Source organism: Rattus norvegicus, chromosome 4 (assembly GCF_021556685.1).
Source record: "Rattus norvegicus strain SHRSP/BbbUtx chromosome 4, alternate assembly SHRSP_T2T, whole genome shotgun sequence".
NCBI lineage: Eukaryota > Metazoa > Chordata > Mammalia > Rodentia > Muridae > Rattus > Rattus norvegicus.
Window position 1 is genome coordinate 152,945,413 of NC_141537.1, and position 14,491 is coordinate 152,959,903.

Sequence of the window (14,491 nt, forward strand, 5' to 3'; positions counted from 1 at the left end):
GCATGTGTAATGTCTTTTCTGAAACTTAAAAGATGAATTCATAGGCTTATTTTTGGATTCACCAAAAATAAGAAAAGGTCAAATCCACTTTCGAAACTACTGTACAAAAACCATGCCTGCTAAGACTTTGTTACAGGCATTTAAAAACTGTGTTTGCTGAAGAAACATTGACTGGTCTCCAGCCCACAAGCAGATGTTAGCCTGGCATCTGCCTTCATTTTGTATCTGTACTCTTTACTTGGGGCTGGTTGCCCCTGTATGTGAAAATGCTGACCACTCAAGGTGTCTGTGTAAAACCTAGTGGCCACCAACCCCTCTTATCCCCCTACAAGGCTGAGGCAAACAGATAAGAGAAACTGAGGCATCTTGACATCAGCTTTCACAGTCTCCCTCCAAACCTCCATAGGCAGTGAGAGATCTTCAGTCACTGTCCTGAGCCTGAAGTCACCTCAGATTCCAGAAACAGCAGAGGCTATGGAGAGACCATCACTCCATCACGAGAGCACCCCCATGCAGAAGCAATCATCTAATGAGAACCAGGTTGCTCCCCTCAGGCAGGGAGGACTTCTTTGAAGCATCTTGTAGACTCATGGCTAACACGGTGATGAACTAGACCACACTCTGACTGGGACTGCTCAATTACACAGACCTCTTATCCCCGCCCCTGTTGCTCTGAAAATGGGCTTTGGGGTTATTGGACCTCCTAATCTTCATAATGCCTCATATTGTTGGCCCCTCCCTCTCCCTAATCTTTGTTGTACAGGTGCGGACAGGTGGCTCGGCCTGGACTGTTAGGGCCCCATACCCAGGGCCTCTGCCCCTAAATGCCAGTAACAATAAAAAGCAATTAAAAGGAACATAAAGTTTCTGTGTGATACAATGCCGTAAGTCTAGACTAGCGTGTACTAAAATTACTGACCAGTTCTAAGGATATGAAGGGGTCCACTTATTGTTCATTACAGGATTTTTCTGTACCCTAAATACAGCTCAGGAAAAGCTATAATTCCAGTCTTGCTCCTGACACTACGCTTGGCAGAACTGTGGTTTCAGTCTGACTTCTCAAGCCTGTGATTGCTCCTGAGAGACATCACTCTTATCTCTCTGTTGTCTTCAGTCAAGAAGCCTAAGGGGACCATGAACTGAGGAGGAGTCTGTGTCCCTGGACACTTCTTGAATGCCTTCGCAAATGAACAGAAGACCCTGTCTCAGAGTTACTATTGCTGCAATGAAACACCGTGACCAAAGCAAGTTGGGGAGGAAAGGGTTGGTTTGGCTTATGTTTTCACAGCACTGTTCGTCATCAAAGGAAGTCAGGACAGGAACCCAAGCAAAGCAGGAACCTGGAGGCAGGAGCCGATGCAGAGGTCACAGAGAGGAATACTGCTTACTGGCTTGCTCCCCATGGCTTGCTCAGCCTGCTTTCTTATAGAACCCAGGACCACCAGCCCTACAGGCTTGCCAGATCTACAGCTAGATCTTATGGAGGCATTTTCTCAATTGAGGTTCCCTCCTCTCAGACAACTGTAGCCTCTGTCAAGTTGACATAAAACTAGCCAAGACAGTCATCCTCAAGATGTAGCATTACCAACAGTTAATGAGCCAGTGCCATCCATAGGCATTTAATTCACTGCTATACCCATCCACCTTGACTGCTAGAGGACTGTGTCCTTATAGTCAGGAACATCTCGCCGCAGGCTGGAACTCCCTTGGGTGCAAACACAAACAAGTGTAGCATTGGAGAAGTGAGGGCTGCCTTTAGCCTCTCTGGGTCCTCTGCTCCGGAGGGTTCCAATGACAACGGCCTTGGCCAGGGCCCCACAGAGCGACCACCCTCAGGCTGACTACCAAGCCATCAGCCAGTAGAAGGTCACCTGTGTCTCCCAAATCCTTCCTTTATCGTCTGGATGTAGCAAATACCATCTGAGAGGATGCAAGGTTGTGTAAGCACTTACCGTGGTGCTTTCTGGAGTCTGAAAGCCTGCCTGTCACTTCGATGCCATCACCGTTCCTTCTCTGTAGTATGGAGGCCACACTCACTCATCCTCTTCCTCACTTTTTACCTTCCTGGCTGGGCCTTAGGCCAGTGAGCCCTTGTGGGTCTGGGATTCTAGAATCCCAGATAGTAGAAGGACTCCCTCTCTGCCTAGCATAGGTCACACACAGTGCAGGCCAGGCAGAGAAGTTGTGTATGCGACACCCAGCGGCAAGGAAGCCTCAGGAGAGGCAGCCAGGATGGCTGTCCTCGGCCTGCTCACAGCCTACACTATCAACAAGGCCCTCCAGTCCAGAGAAGAGGGCCAATCACGTACCCTATCTACACGTTACTCTGTTCAGTCACCTGAATCTCCCACTGGTAGCTGAGGCAGAATGAAGAATGAGGTGCGGCCTCAAGGGCTGAGATTTCTCCATTCGGCCAGAAGTGAACCTGGTCAAATTGCCTCTCTGTGAAGTAAACCCTCCCGGGGACCACTTCAGTAAATCCTCCCAGGAGAGCACTCGACTTTCCCGCCAAGCCACTAACCTAACACATGAAAGTTTTCTCTTTGATTCCTCTCTGTGACACACAACCCCACGCTCTCTGCTGTTTCTGTCATGTGTAACCACGGAGGCTAACGAAGCCAAAAATGATGAAGCATTGCATCTGCCAAAGCCTGGGCCTCTGGGCAGTTTCTCGAGTGACAACGAGGCTTGCTCTGGGAATTTCAATAGTTCCAGAAGATGTTCGTCTATTATGAAATCTGACAGTTCTGTGAGTGTGTGTGCTAGTGTGAATGTGTGTGCGCGTGCGCTCACGTGCTTTAATAATTCCAAGTAGATTAAAAGAAAAATCTGAGGTAATCATTTCAAGCAGAATCATTGCCAAGCCCCAGGGAATGTTAACTTCCCAGAAGTCCTTATCTGCCCAAAATTAGTTTTATCTGCCCAAAATCATTCTTATCTGCCCCAAATTAAGGGAAGTTTAGATTGCAAGTTGGAGAAGGGGGAAAAAATCAACCACCCTGACCCCTGGCGCAGAAGACAGTTGACCCTTGTTCATTTCTTCTATTAGTAAAACTTCTCTTCACTTACTTTTACAAGGGCCACAGGCGTGTCCCAACTAGTCCCCACTTATAACAATCAGTCTTGAAATGAGGATAAGGTTGCAGCCATCCCTTACTTCTACTGAAGCACACACAAAGGTCCCTACAACCCAGTGATCAATGTCCCTTGTGAGGGGAGCCTTCCCTGAAAAACACCTCAGACTAGTCACCTCACCATGACTGTACACACTCACATATAATTTTAGTATTCCTTACATGGCCACCTGCTTACTGACTGACACCTTGAATAGTCTGTGAGCCCACTGAGGGTGAGAATTCTGTGTGGTGTCCTGACCACTTGTTCATTGCCTCAGTCAGTGCCTAGAAGGTGTCTATTACTGAATAGAAGATGACTTTGTTCCTGAAGATTCTGAATTCCCTTTGCTGTCCTCTGTGATGACCTGGAAGGGAAAGTCAGCTCACATTGCCTTGATTTACTTCAAAGCACTCCTGAGAGACTCCCTAAAGTTGGATGAGCCCAACTGCTCAAGTTCAAACCAAAGTTCAAAATTACTACCATTCCAGAATCAAGGTCTTCGGGTTGGAAAAAAACAGAACTCATCTGGTTCAGAGTGATAGTTGGTGTGATGGAGCACACAGGCACCTGGAACGAGAGCATTCTATGAGGAGGGCCACTGTGAAGGCCAAGACTCTAAAGTGGAGCTCTCCTGGTATATTAAAGACCAAATGCACCATCATCAGGGGTTAGTGCACATGGGAGAGATAGCCCTGGAGGGGCTTGGGCAGGATTTTTATGCTCTGACACATTCTAAGGTCTGACTGTAGTTACCAGTAGAGGAAGAAAGAAACAAGAGAAGAGGGAGGAGGCCAAGCATCTCTGATGTTGATGTTGGCCTGGTGTAGGTCTGCAATCTGAAGACATCATTCTCCTGAGTGAATCTGTAGAGACTATCTAGGGAACTGGAAGAGAAATAATTCTCTAATAGACTTAGAGAGCAATTTACATATGGGATGTAGTTCTGTGTTGTACCCTGGGATTTGGAGCCCAGAGAGAAGGCAATGTCTCCCTTGAACAGGTCTAGCATAGTTTCTCTGTCTCTGGTTGAAGGAAAAGTCAGTCAGTCGTTGATATCCACTTGAGACTCTCTAAGAATCAACTACTGCTCAGACATAGCTACCTTAAGCTCTGCCAGCAGCCAACTTCCATGTATGGAGAAGTGACAGTCCTGTAGACCCCAGCCACTGTCCCTCCAAACCCATTTTGGGCTCAGACTCTTACAGGGCTCTGCACAAGACTCACAGTCCAGCTCCTGGGGTCTTCATATTTGTGAAAATCTCTCCATGACTCCAAAGACCAATTTAGTGCCCACAGTAGTGACATGTCAAAGATCCAGGAAGAGCTGGACTGACATAATGCCCCTTGCTGACTGGAACCTGAAAGTCACCAGGTTTCCAAGGGGATGCGCATAACAGTTCCTTTGGTGACCTCAGTGAGTTGTTGGACATGCCTAACAGAGCACATGCTCAGAGCACACACTCAGTGTGAGCCCCTGCTATTTGTACAAAGTTTGCCCCAGAGATAATTATGGGAGAAAGGCGAGGCTGGATCTTAAATTCTTACCAGATACCCCCTTTTTTTAATGAAAACTAAAATGCAGTTTATCGTAGCACTAACCCTTTCTAGCTTCCTGAAGTTTTTAAGATGGTTCTCACGTTGTGCAAATTAACCTAAGTGCCTCTTAGAGTTGGAGTTGTCCTGTCCTGCATGGGTTAATGCTTCTGATTGGCAGGCTTGACAACCCAGTGACGAGGAGTGATACTGCATGCATACATCCCCGAATGAAGCTAGAAGAAAACCATGAACCCCACTCCAGCCCTCTGTGACTTCTGCCAACCCGGGAAAGGTTGGCCACACATCGCCATGATTTAAATATTTGATTGAATTCCGTTTTCATTCTACTGGACTCTCTGATACCGTGAATACCTGTAATGTGAACAAAGGTGTCCCTTTGATCACGCACGGGATGGATGAAGTAGACCCCATTATCTATCCTCAGCGCCTTTATGGTCCCACAGTGGGAGGTAAACACACCAAGCCTGGCACTGCCTTGCCAGTACTCACACGTGTTCAGTAAATGTCTGATGACACTGATGAACACCAACCTCTCAAGGTGGTCTCTACAACTGCCATGATAGATTGAGGGACCCTGTCAGCTAGCTGTGACAATTACTGATACCCTCATAACATGCAGACGCAGAAGTCTAGTGCTTGGTGGAAAGGTCAGGCATTAAACAAACCTGTTGCAAATGTTCAGGGGAAATGACCTCTAGCACATGACCACCTGGCTCCCTGCTCTGGGGAACAGGGTTAATTGGCATCTGGAGGGCATCAGGAAAGGACTTTGGGCCAGCTGAGGTCACAGTGGCCACATAGCACCCCTCCTCCATTCCTCTGTTAATTGACTTGCCAGAATTACCTGTTTTTCTTTTTAAAACCTCTGTAGACTCTGGCTCCAGTCCAGCCCCCTCTGCTTTAGCTGACACTACACCTCTGGGAAAAGGATTCCACCTGCGAGCCCCATTCAAGCCCCACCCACCCCTGCCCACCTGCCAGCACTTCAGTCTCTTTGTGAAACAAAGATTGGCGGGGATTTCAATATGACCAGCTGTCTTCTCAACTCCATAGGTTCTTTCTTTCTTTCTTTCTTTCCTTCAGATTTTGCAAAAGGGCTTTTCATCGCCTTCCTAGGTCCTTGGCTACCCTGGATTTACAGGCTTAAAATGTGTAATTTAATTCAGGAATTTGCAGTCTCTGAGATAATCCACTTTGTAAACTGTGCAATAAAAAGCTTGTTATCAAAGATCAGCACAGAACAGAGTAACCCACACTGCAAGCCAGGAACTGTACCTAGTAATAACATACCAACAAATATAGTAACAACATGTATATAACATATAACATAACAACACCATACCGACTATGCAACATTGTAACAAGTTGCGAGGAAGGGTTACTACGGTGGTTTCCATGCCCACTGTTCCTCTTAGGCTTGGGTATTTGAACACTTGTTCCCTATTGATGGCGCTGATTGTGGAAGTTAGGGAACATGAATACTTTTTTTAATGCAACTTCATCACTTGATTCAAATCTTCAAAATAGTCTTTATTCTACACTTTTAGTATAAAAAAATCCACACATTAAGAGCACCACAGTGTAGAGAGACATACAACGCTGAACTTCCATAACAGTCGATGGTACAGTCAAACATCGCATGTACAGAACACAAGATTTAGATGAACGGAAATCTCAGATAAAATAAAATCCAATCTTGGAAAACAAATCAATACATTAAGGATCACTGAAGTATTAATCCTAAAGCGCTCTTGCCGAACTCAAGTTATGTCATAATGAGGCGTTCATGTGACCCTACTGATCCACCTCAGGAAACTCCTGGGAGCCCAAGTGGCTGCATGCGACACTCAGGAAGTGATAGCTAGTTTTTTATCTAAAACTCCCTCAATTAGGTTTTAAAGCCAAGCTTTTGATACGCATCTTCTTCCCTGCCTGTCATTTTTTAAATTTTCCTAGGACAGTTTACACTGAGAACAGTTGGGTTCAGGCTTCTGGCACAGGGTGCATCAGAGGATCCTTATGAAAGACGAGTTAAAAAATGTCAGGTAGGACAGGCGCAGGGAGACAGGGGACTGAGTCTGACTGGCTCTCGGTCCTGCACCACTGATTCCATGGACACCGATGGGAGGGGTGGAGGACTGGGGCAGGACAAGTGGAGGCAGAGGATGGGAAGGAAAAGGCAGACAGCTAATGTGTTTCATTAACAAGTAAGATAAACCAGAGACTTAAAGGAGATTAAGTTTTGGGGCTGCTTCACCCACATTCATCTGAAGAATGGACACCTCCCTTCTTAGAATGCTTTATGGAGGGGCTGCTACCCTTACATGGTTCCTTATTAAATTTGAAAAATGCCTCAAAGTTTCGACACCAGAAAGACACCCCAAAAACATGTGTCTAAACTGCAACTTCAGGTTCATATGACTAAAGCAGTTACATTGTAAGAAGAACTGAAGGTATGTGATGTCTTCCCCAGCACAGGCGTGGCCACGGCTCCTCACCAAAGGGTGTAGCCACCCTCTGAGCCACCCATGAAGAAGTTTCCCTTGCGCTGAGTTACAAGGAGTCATGACTGTCTCCCTGCATGACTGCAAGCTGGGCAGCGTTGGGAGGGCATTCCGGAGGTGGAGGAGGAATGTCACCGGCGGTGGTACCAGCTCTAAATCTGGCACCTGCATCACACCCTCCCTCCACCAGCACTGCTAAGCCAGGTGGATAGATGGGACCAACTGGATAATGGGCCATGGGGATCGCACAGCCTAAACGCCCAACAGCCACGGACTGGGCCATAGGCAGATACAATGAGGCGCCAGGAACTGCAGCTGACTTGGTAGGGTCTGTGGCAGTCCCTGAATGAACAAAGCTTAAGACAAAGCTTAGATAGAGCTCTGAGTATGCAGGTATAGAGTGGAGTCTGAGGAAGATGTGAGGTCTGAGGAGATACTGGATTCTCAGGAGGCTGCACAGGGTAGGTAGGCTGTGTTGGATATTGACCTTTTGCTGTTCATGGTGACTCCAAGTCCACTTCCACTCGGTGTCGTGGACAGTTATTTTTCTAGACCTCTTCCTGTTCGGAGTCACTTCCGTGTCACATGACGATTGTCCACTCTGCGTCAGTCGATGCCTGAGAGCACTGCCCCAGGAAACCCCGCCCCCTCGCAGGCCCTGGAACATGGATACCTAACAGAGGAAGTACGTCACAAGGTCTTTGGAAGTCTGTAGCCTCCAGTCATGTCTAATTTGTTTGCCCAGCCTTGGGTGTGAAGGAGCCAGTTTTCTGTTCCCGCTGCCTGCTCTGACATGTTTTCACCTCCATATGGACTCCTTTGGCTCTGGCTCTGGCTCTGGCTCTGGCTCTGGCTCTGACTCTGGCTCTGGCTCTGGCTCTGGCTCTGGCTCTGACTCTGGCTCTGGCTCTGGCTCTGGCTCTGACTCTGGCTCTGGCTCTGGCTCTGGCTCTGGCTCCGGCTCTGGCTCTGGCTCCGGCTCCGGCTCTTCTCTCTTCCTGTGTCGCTGTGTCTGTCTCTCTGACTCTCTATATCTTTGACTCTGTGTCTGTCTCTGTGTCTATTTCTCTCCTCTCTCTCTCTCCCTCTCTCTCTCACCCTCTCACCTCACACACACACACACATGTGCACACACACATGTGCACACACACACGTGCACACACACACATATGCATGCATGTGCACGCTCACACACACATTGACACCGACTACATATTGACTACACACAATAATTACACTCATTGCAGACGTTTGAAAGGCGATGACAAAGACTCAGTGCAAACTTGCCATCATCAACATTCCAGATGCATCTAGACCACAAAAGCTGAGATCCTCCTGAAAAAGCAGTTTGGTACTCGGCTCTCTGTTTAAACTTAGTGTTGCCCTATGAATATTTCCCTATGCCTTAAAATAGCTCCCAGAGCATGCATTTCACAGTATAGCTACAGCAGAAAGGCTAGAAGCTAAATCCCCCCGAAAGGCCTTTCCCCATCTGGTTGAGATTGTCGGAGGTGTGAATCTGCAGTGTGCTTCAGTCCTGTGATGGAGACGCCTGACAGCCAGGAAGCCCTCTGAACCCCAGCTGAGGGTGAATTCCTCACACTTCACAATATAAAGAACTGAGTCCTGTTTAGTGTGGAAGAGAGGCCTTTTGTCTTCAGAGTATACACAGGCCCAGGTGGATTTTCCTCTTACAGAAACAGAGGTCGGATTTACATATCCAGAGCCTTATAGAATGTAGTTGCTAGGCTCTGCAAGGACCCATGAGGCAGTGGGGGGACTTGAGGTGTCCAGATTCAAGATCCACAAGGTTAAGGTGAAAACGCTGAGTTTCGTTGACACCCCTCCCACCGAGAATTCACTCCAGAGGGCAAGTGGTCTGATGGTGCTGCAGCGAGAACATTTCCTTGTCAACTGCAGCAAATCCAAGCCCACTTCTCCCACCCCAACCCTGTGAGCTTTGGCTCCAGACACCCTGTGAGCTTTGGCTGGGGAGTGACAAGCCTTTTCAACTATCCATCCCTCCTGACACAGAAAATCTGGGCTGAAAGTGGGTTGCAATGGGGTGGAACAGCCAACAAATAGAACACATGCTAGCCAGAAGACATTTCATCTGACCAAGATCATGCAACCAATGGGACTTCTAAGTTGCTTCTGGCAGGAGCTCTACAACCTCTGAGGCCCAGCAGATACAGGCATGCTCACCTTTACCAAAGCTATATGCTCCCATGGAACTGGAGGGGAAGGGGGCTTAATTATTTTTTTAATTTGATAAAAAGTGTTTTCTAAAATTCAGGTCTCTTGCCAGTTTACCAGGAGCCTGGTCTTGGACAGCTTATCTGATTGGATGGCTCTGGGAGGCAGGTCAGTGGTGCAGAGGATGCGATGCTATGAACAAAGCAGCCGAGCTCCTTCAATCGAACTGAGAATCCCTGTGAGCTGTCAGATGCACTTGCAGAGAGGTGCCCGTGCTTGTGCATGAGCTCCTTGGACCAGTTTGCTCAAGTAGAAGCAGGTTAACTCAAGGTTCAAGTCGCTGGTGCAGAAGGGCTGAGGGAAGCCTGTTGGCAAAGGACAGAGGCAGCAAAGTAGAGGAGAAAGCGCATCTACCTAGGGAAATAGTCTTTCCAGGTGTACAGGTAGGTCCTGATGTTAAAATCCTGTTCCCCAATTGGTTCTTGATTTGTCAGTAAAGAAGGCCGATGGGCCAATTGCTGGGCGGAAGGTACAGGTGGGACTTCCCGGTCCCAGGAGGGAAGGGAGATGCAGAAAAGGAGAGAGGAGCTTTGGGGGAGGAAGAATGCAGCAGTCATGTGAGGTCTCCACTATAGGCGGGTGGCCAAGGATGTTCAGCATGAGCTAGGTGGGACTAGCCACTGAAGGTTAGGGCAGGTGTAGAAACAAAGACAAGAAATTGGTGAGGTCGTGCTTTTCCAGGTGGGAGACAGTAACACCCAACAATTGTGTCAAGAAGGCAAATTGTGGGTTGGGGATTTAGCTCAGTGGTAGAGCGCTTGCCTAGCAAGCGCAAGGCCCAGGGTTCAGTCCCCAGCTCCAAAAAAAAGAAAAAAGAAAAAGAAAAAAAAAAGGCAAATTGTAAAGGAATTAACTGTGTGTGTGTGTGTGTGTGTGTGTGTGTGTGTGTGTGTGTGTGTCTTTTATCCTCTGATTCAAGGGTCCTGGGTGGGAGCTCATAGCACAATTACCTCCTGGAGCAAAGGCAGGTAAACAAAAGGGAAACCATGAGGGGCTGGTAGCACAGCGGATCCTGGACAAAGGCAGTAGCTTTTAAAACTACGCGCAACACCCAGGTCCAGAGAGAACGCTGGGGTATCTGCAGGATAGGAACTCTCACTGTGGCCCGGACCCAGAGACTGCGATGCTGAGCCGGAGTGCCTGAGAGGTCCCTCCACACTTAGAAGCAAGTCCCCTGTGTGAGCTGCAGCACTAATAGGTCTCGTCTATGGTCTGGGATCTGCACTGCGCTGAGGTCTATGGGAGTTGCACCTTTGAATCTGCTCCCCTTTGAATCTGACTAGGCTGTGAGACTGATATACTGAACAGTAGGAAACCACTTTCGGGTCTTAGTGTGTGCAATAGTTAATCTTTAGGGTCAACTTGACTGGGTTTTAAATCACTGAAGAAGACGGTTTCTGTGTCATCTGGGAGGGATTTGAATTGGAAGAAAACACTGGCCCTGAATGTGACAGGCACCAAACCATGCCCTTAAGTCTTAGCTAAATAAAATAGAAGGTAAAAACTGATAATCTCTCTCCCTTTCTCCCTCTCTCCCTCTCTCTCTACCTCTCTCTCTCTCTCCCTCTCTCTCTCTCCCTCTCTCTCCCTCTCTCTCTCTCCCTTTCTCCCTCTCTCTCTCTCTCCCTCTTTCTCCCTCCCTTTCTCTCTCTCCCTCTCTTTCTCCCTCTCTCCCTCTCTCCCTCTCTTTCTTTCCCCCTCTCTCCCTCTCTCCCTCTCTCTCTCCCCCCTCTCTCTTTCTCCTCTCATCTTCCCTGATTCTCTGTCTCTCTGTCTTCTCCCCCCCCACTTCTGGATCTAAATAATGTTACCCTGACATGGAACTTCCTCCACCAAACAAATCACTCTATTGCTTTTGAATTGAGCTCCGCTGAGTTCTCAGGACATAAGCAGAATAAAGACAGATCCTCTGCCAATATACCAAATGGCCTCTAGCCTGCTTCTCAATGGAGTCCCTCTTTCCCTCTGAAGCCTCAGGAGACACACCTCCATTGTCCACATTTCTGTCAGGATTCTGGTCTTCCAAACTCCCACAGTAATGCTGCATTAATCCCTGATTAGAGCATTCTAAGGCTTTTCTAGCCCCAAGTCCCAACTCTCTCATGTTCCTCCCACAAACCAGTTCCCAAGAAAGACCCACAAACCATGCGGAACACGGCAACTCATCCCAAAGATAAGCCTTTCCCCTACTTTCTTCAGTGGTATATTGTGGTAAACAAACCTTCCATTAGGTCAGATGAAGCTCTCGACAAGTTGGGCCTGGTGTCTTTCTCACAGTGATACACACCAAGGAAGGACACCATCTGCAACCCCAGGAGAACACGAGGACCACAGGCCTGCTCAGGAATGACTCGAAGCTGGGTGGGAGGGAACTTTCCATCCAATGCAAGGTTCTTCTGGCCTGGCCTGGCCAGCTACTGGATGCTGAAGACCTCAACCAAGGGATCGTTTAAATGTAGTGTTTATGGCCTGGAGAATAGAACAGTGTTATTCAAGGAAAGGACCCAGGACCTAGAGAAATCCACATAATGTAATTGTTTCAAAACCCCATGTTTTTCTCTATACTTTCACAAACTCTGCATTCTTTTGTAAAGTTTTGCTCTTTAAATCTTTACTAGTTGGCATACAAAAGAAGGAATTTCATTTGACATGTTCATACATACATGAACATACATTATACTGTTTGACATGTTCATACATCCATGAACATACATTATACTGTTCGACATATTCACACCTTCATGAACAGACATTATACTGTTTGACATGTTCATACATATGAACATACATTATACTGTTTGACATGTTCATACATACATGAACATACATTATACTGCTTGCCATGTTCACACATACATGAACATACATTATACTGTTTGACATGTTCATACATACATGAACATACATTATACTGTGCTCAGCACCTCCATTCTCCTTTGTCCCTACATCCCAGTCACTGTTCCCCTCCTCCACTCAAATAATCCCCAATCCCCCTTTCTTTCATGTCATATATACAAATATATATGTATTACTTATCCTTATTATACTTGTTTTATCGATAATTTCACATGTATAAGAATGATCATTTGAAATATAATCACATGTACCCCATTTCTCCCCCTCAAACCTCCCATATTTTCCCAACACATTTTCCTAACTTCATGTCTTTTTTTGATAACCAACTAAGTCCAATTTGTAATAGTAATATTTTATCTCCATTACCACACTGATTGCATATTCTCACATCTCTCTCAGGCTGTTTGCTGTTGGAGGAAACACTGCTAGAGAGAGGGTTCTTGGGACTTTAGATTGGCATGCCCGTCTTAGCAAGGCAGCCCTTCTGCTGACTTCTCCCACAGCAAACCCCAGCCACAGCTTCTGAGGACTGATCTCAGGAAAACGTCTGCTTCCGTTCATGGAGCTCCCTAACAGTAACTGTGGTGGCTGGGGCCACTTTACTGGCCGTATCGGCAGCAACACTTGTTCTAACTGTAGTACAGGGATGCATATTGATATTTTCCTTGAGGTGGAAAAAAAGACCACCAGAGTAGAGTGGTGTGGAGAGTCATACAGTCATCCCCTGTCAGGACTCAGCCTGTCAGTCAACACTGCACAGCTTAGAATTTGCAGTGGAACCTGGCATTTGGCACTTGACACTCTTCCTAGGAGCTCAGGGTTTGAACCCAGACATTAAATTCAATTTTATTAGGCAATCAGTAGAGTGAGGCAGCACAGTTGTGTTTCCGTATTGCCCCCATCAGACACACTGGATGCCATTGTTCTTTCTTAGGAATAGCAACAGCTTTCACATTGCCTAGCTCTCAGCATTCTACACTAATTACTCCCTTTGAGCCGGACACCAGCGTGTGAGATTGTTAAGCAAGGACCACGTAGGGGGAGCTAAGTGGTTGCCCAGCGGCTGTAAGACTTGAGGGTGTGGAGACTGAACTTCTGACCCAGACTGAACTCAGTATAGAAGCAGCCCCCTTGGCCCTGGACCACCCCGCCCACACGGTCTCATGTTATCAGCCTGCTCCACCAGTGTCCATAGTGCACGAGACTTCTTCCAAGGGTTACCGCTGATTATCCAAGCCTTCGTCTCCGCAAAACAAGATGTTGTCCCTGGCAAACTGAACCTTACCAGTAGAAATAAGTTAACCCCTCATCTTCATGGATTTATTTGTTTGTTTACTTATTTATTTAAAGTACACTGTAGGGGCTGGGGATTTAGCTCAGTGGTAGAGCGCTTACCTAGGAAGCGCAAGGCCCTGGGTTCGGTCCCCAGCTCCGAAAAAAAGAACCAAAAAAAAAAAAAAAAAAAAAGAACTAAAGTACACTGTAGCTGTCTTCAGACACACCAGAAGAGGGCATTAGATCTCATTACAGACGGTTGTGAGCCACAATGTGGTTGCTGGGATTTGAACTCAGGACCTCTGGAAGAGCAGTCAGTGCTCTTAACCACTGAGCCATCTCTCCAGTCCATTGACTTTAAAAACAACAACAACAACCAAAAAAACAAAACAAAACAGGGTCTCTAAACATAGCCTTGGCTATAATAGAACTTATTTTGTAGACCAGACTAGCCTCAAAGTTGTGGAGATCCACCTGCCTCTGCCTCTGTCTCCCAAGAGCCAGGGTTAAAGGTGTGCACCACCACCGCACCAAACTTGGACTCTTTTTTTCCCTTACTACATTGTATGGTTGGTTTATTTGCATGTGACGCTTCTTGAGACCTCTGAGGCCGATGAGAAAAGTGTGGTCTCTGAAGGCAGGTTGCCTAGGATAGACCCCCAGATTTACCTGCTGCTAACACTTTGAGAAGCCCACCTAAACATTTATGTGCCCTTGTCTGCATCTGGAAATGGGAGCATGGAGAATATTGCCAACCATACAGGAGTATGGTGAAGATGAAAAGAGTAAACACACATGTATTGCAAACATTGTGACATGACATAGACGTGAATGAGGAGTGGAACTAACCATTTAGACATGAACATCCCAGCTGCCATAGGAAAGGACACACCTGTGAGCAGCACCTGCCGAACACCCCAGCTGCC

General features: G+C 47.1%; 1 pseudogene; it reads right to left on the minus strand.

Moving 5' to 3' along the window:
- Positions 1–7,087: 7,087 nt before the first annotated feature.
- LOC134486837 (DAZ-associated protein 2-like) lies at positions 7,088–7,845 on the minus strand (annotated as a pseudogene).
- Between the last annotated feature and the right edge of the window lie 6,646 nt (positions 7,846–14,491).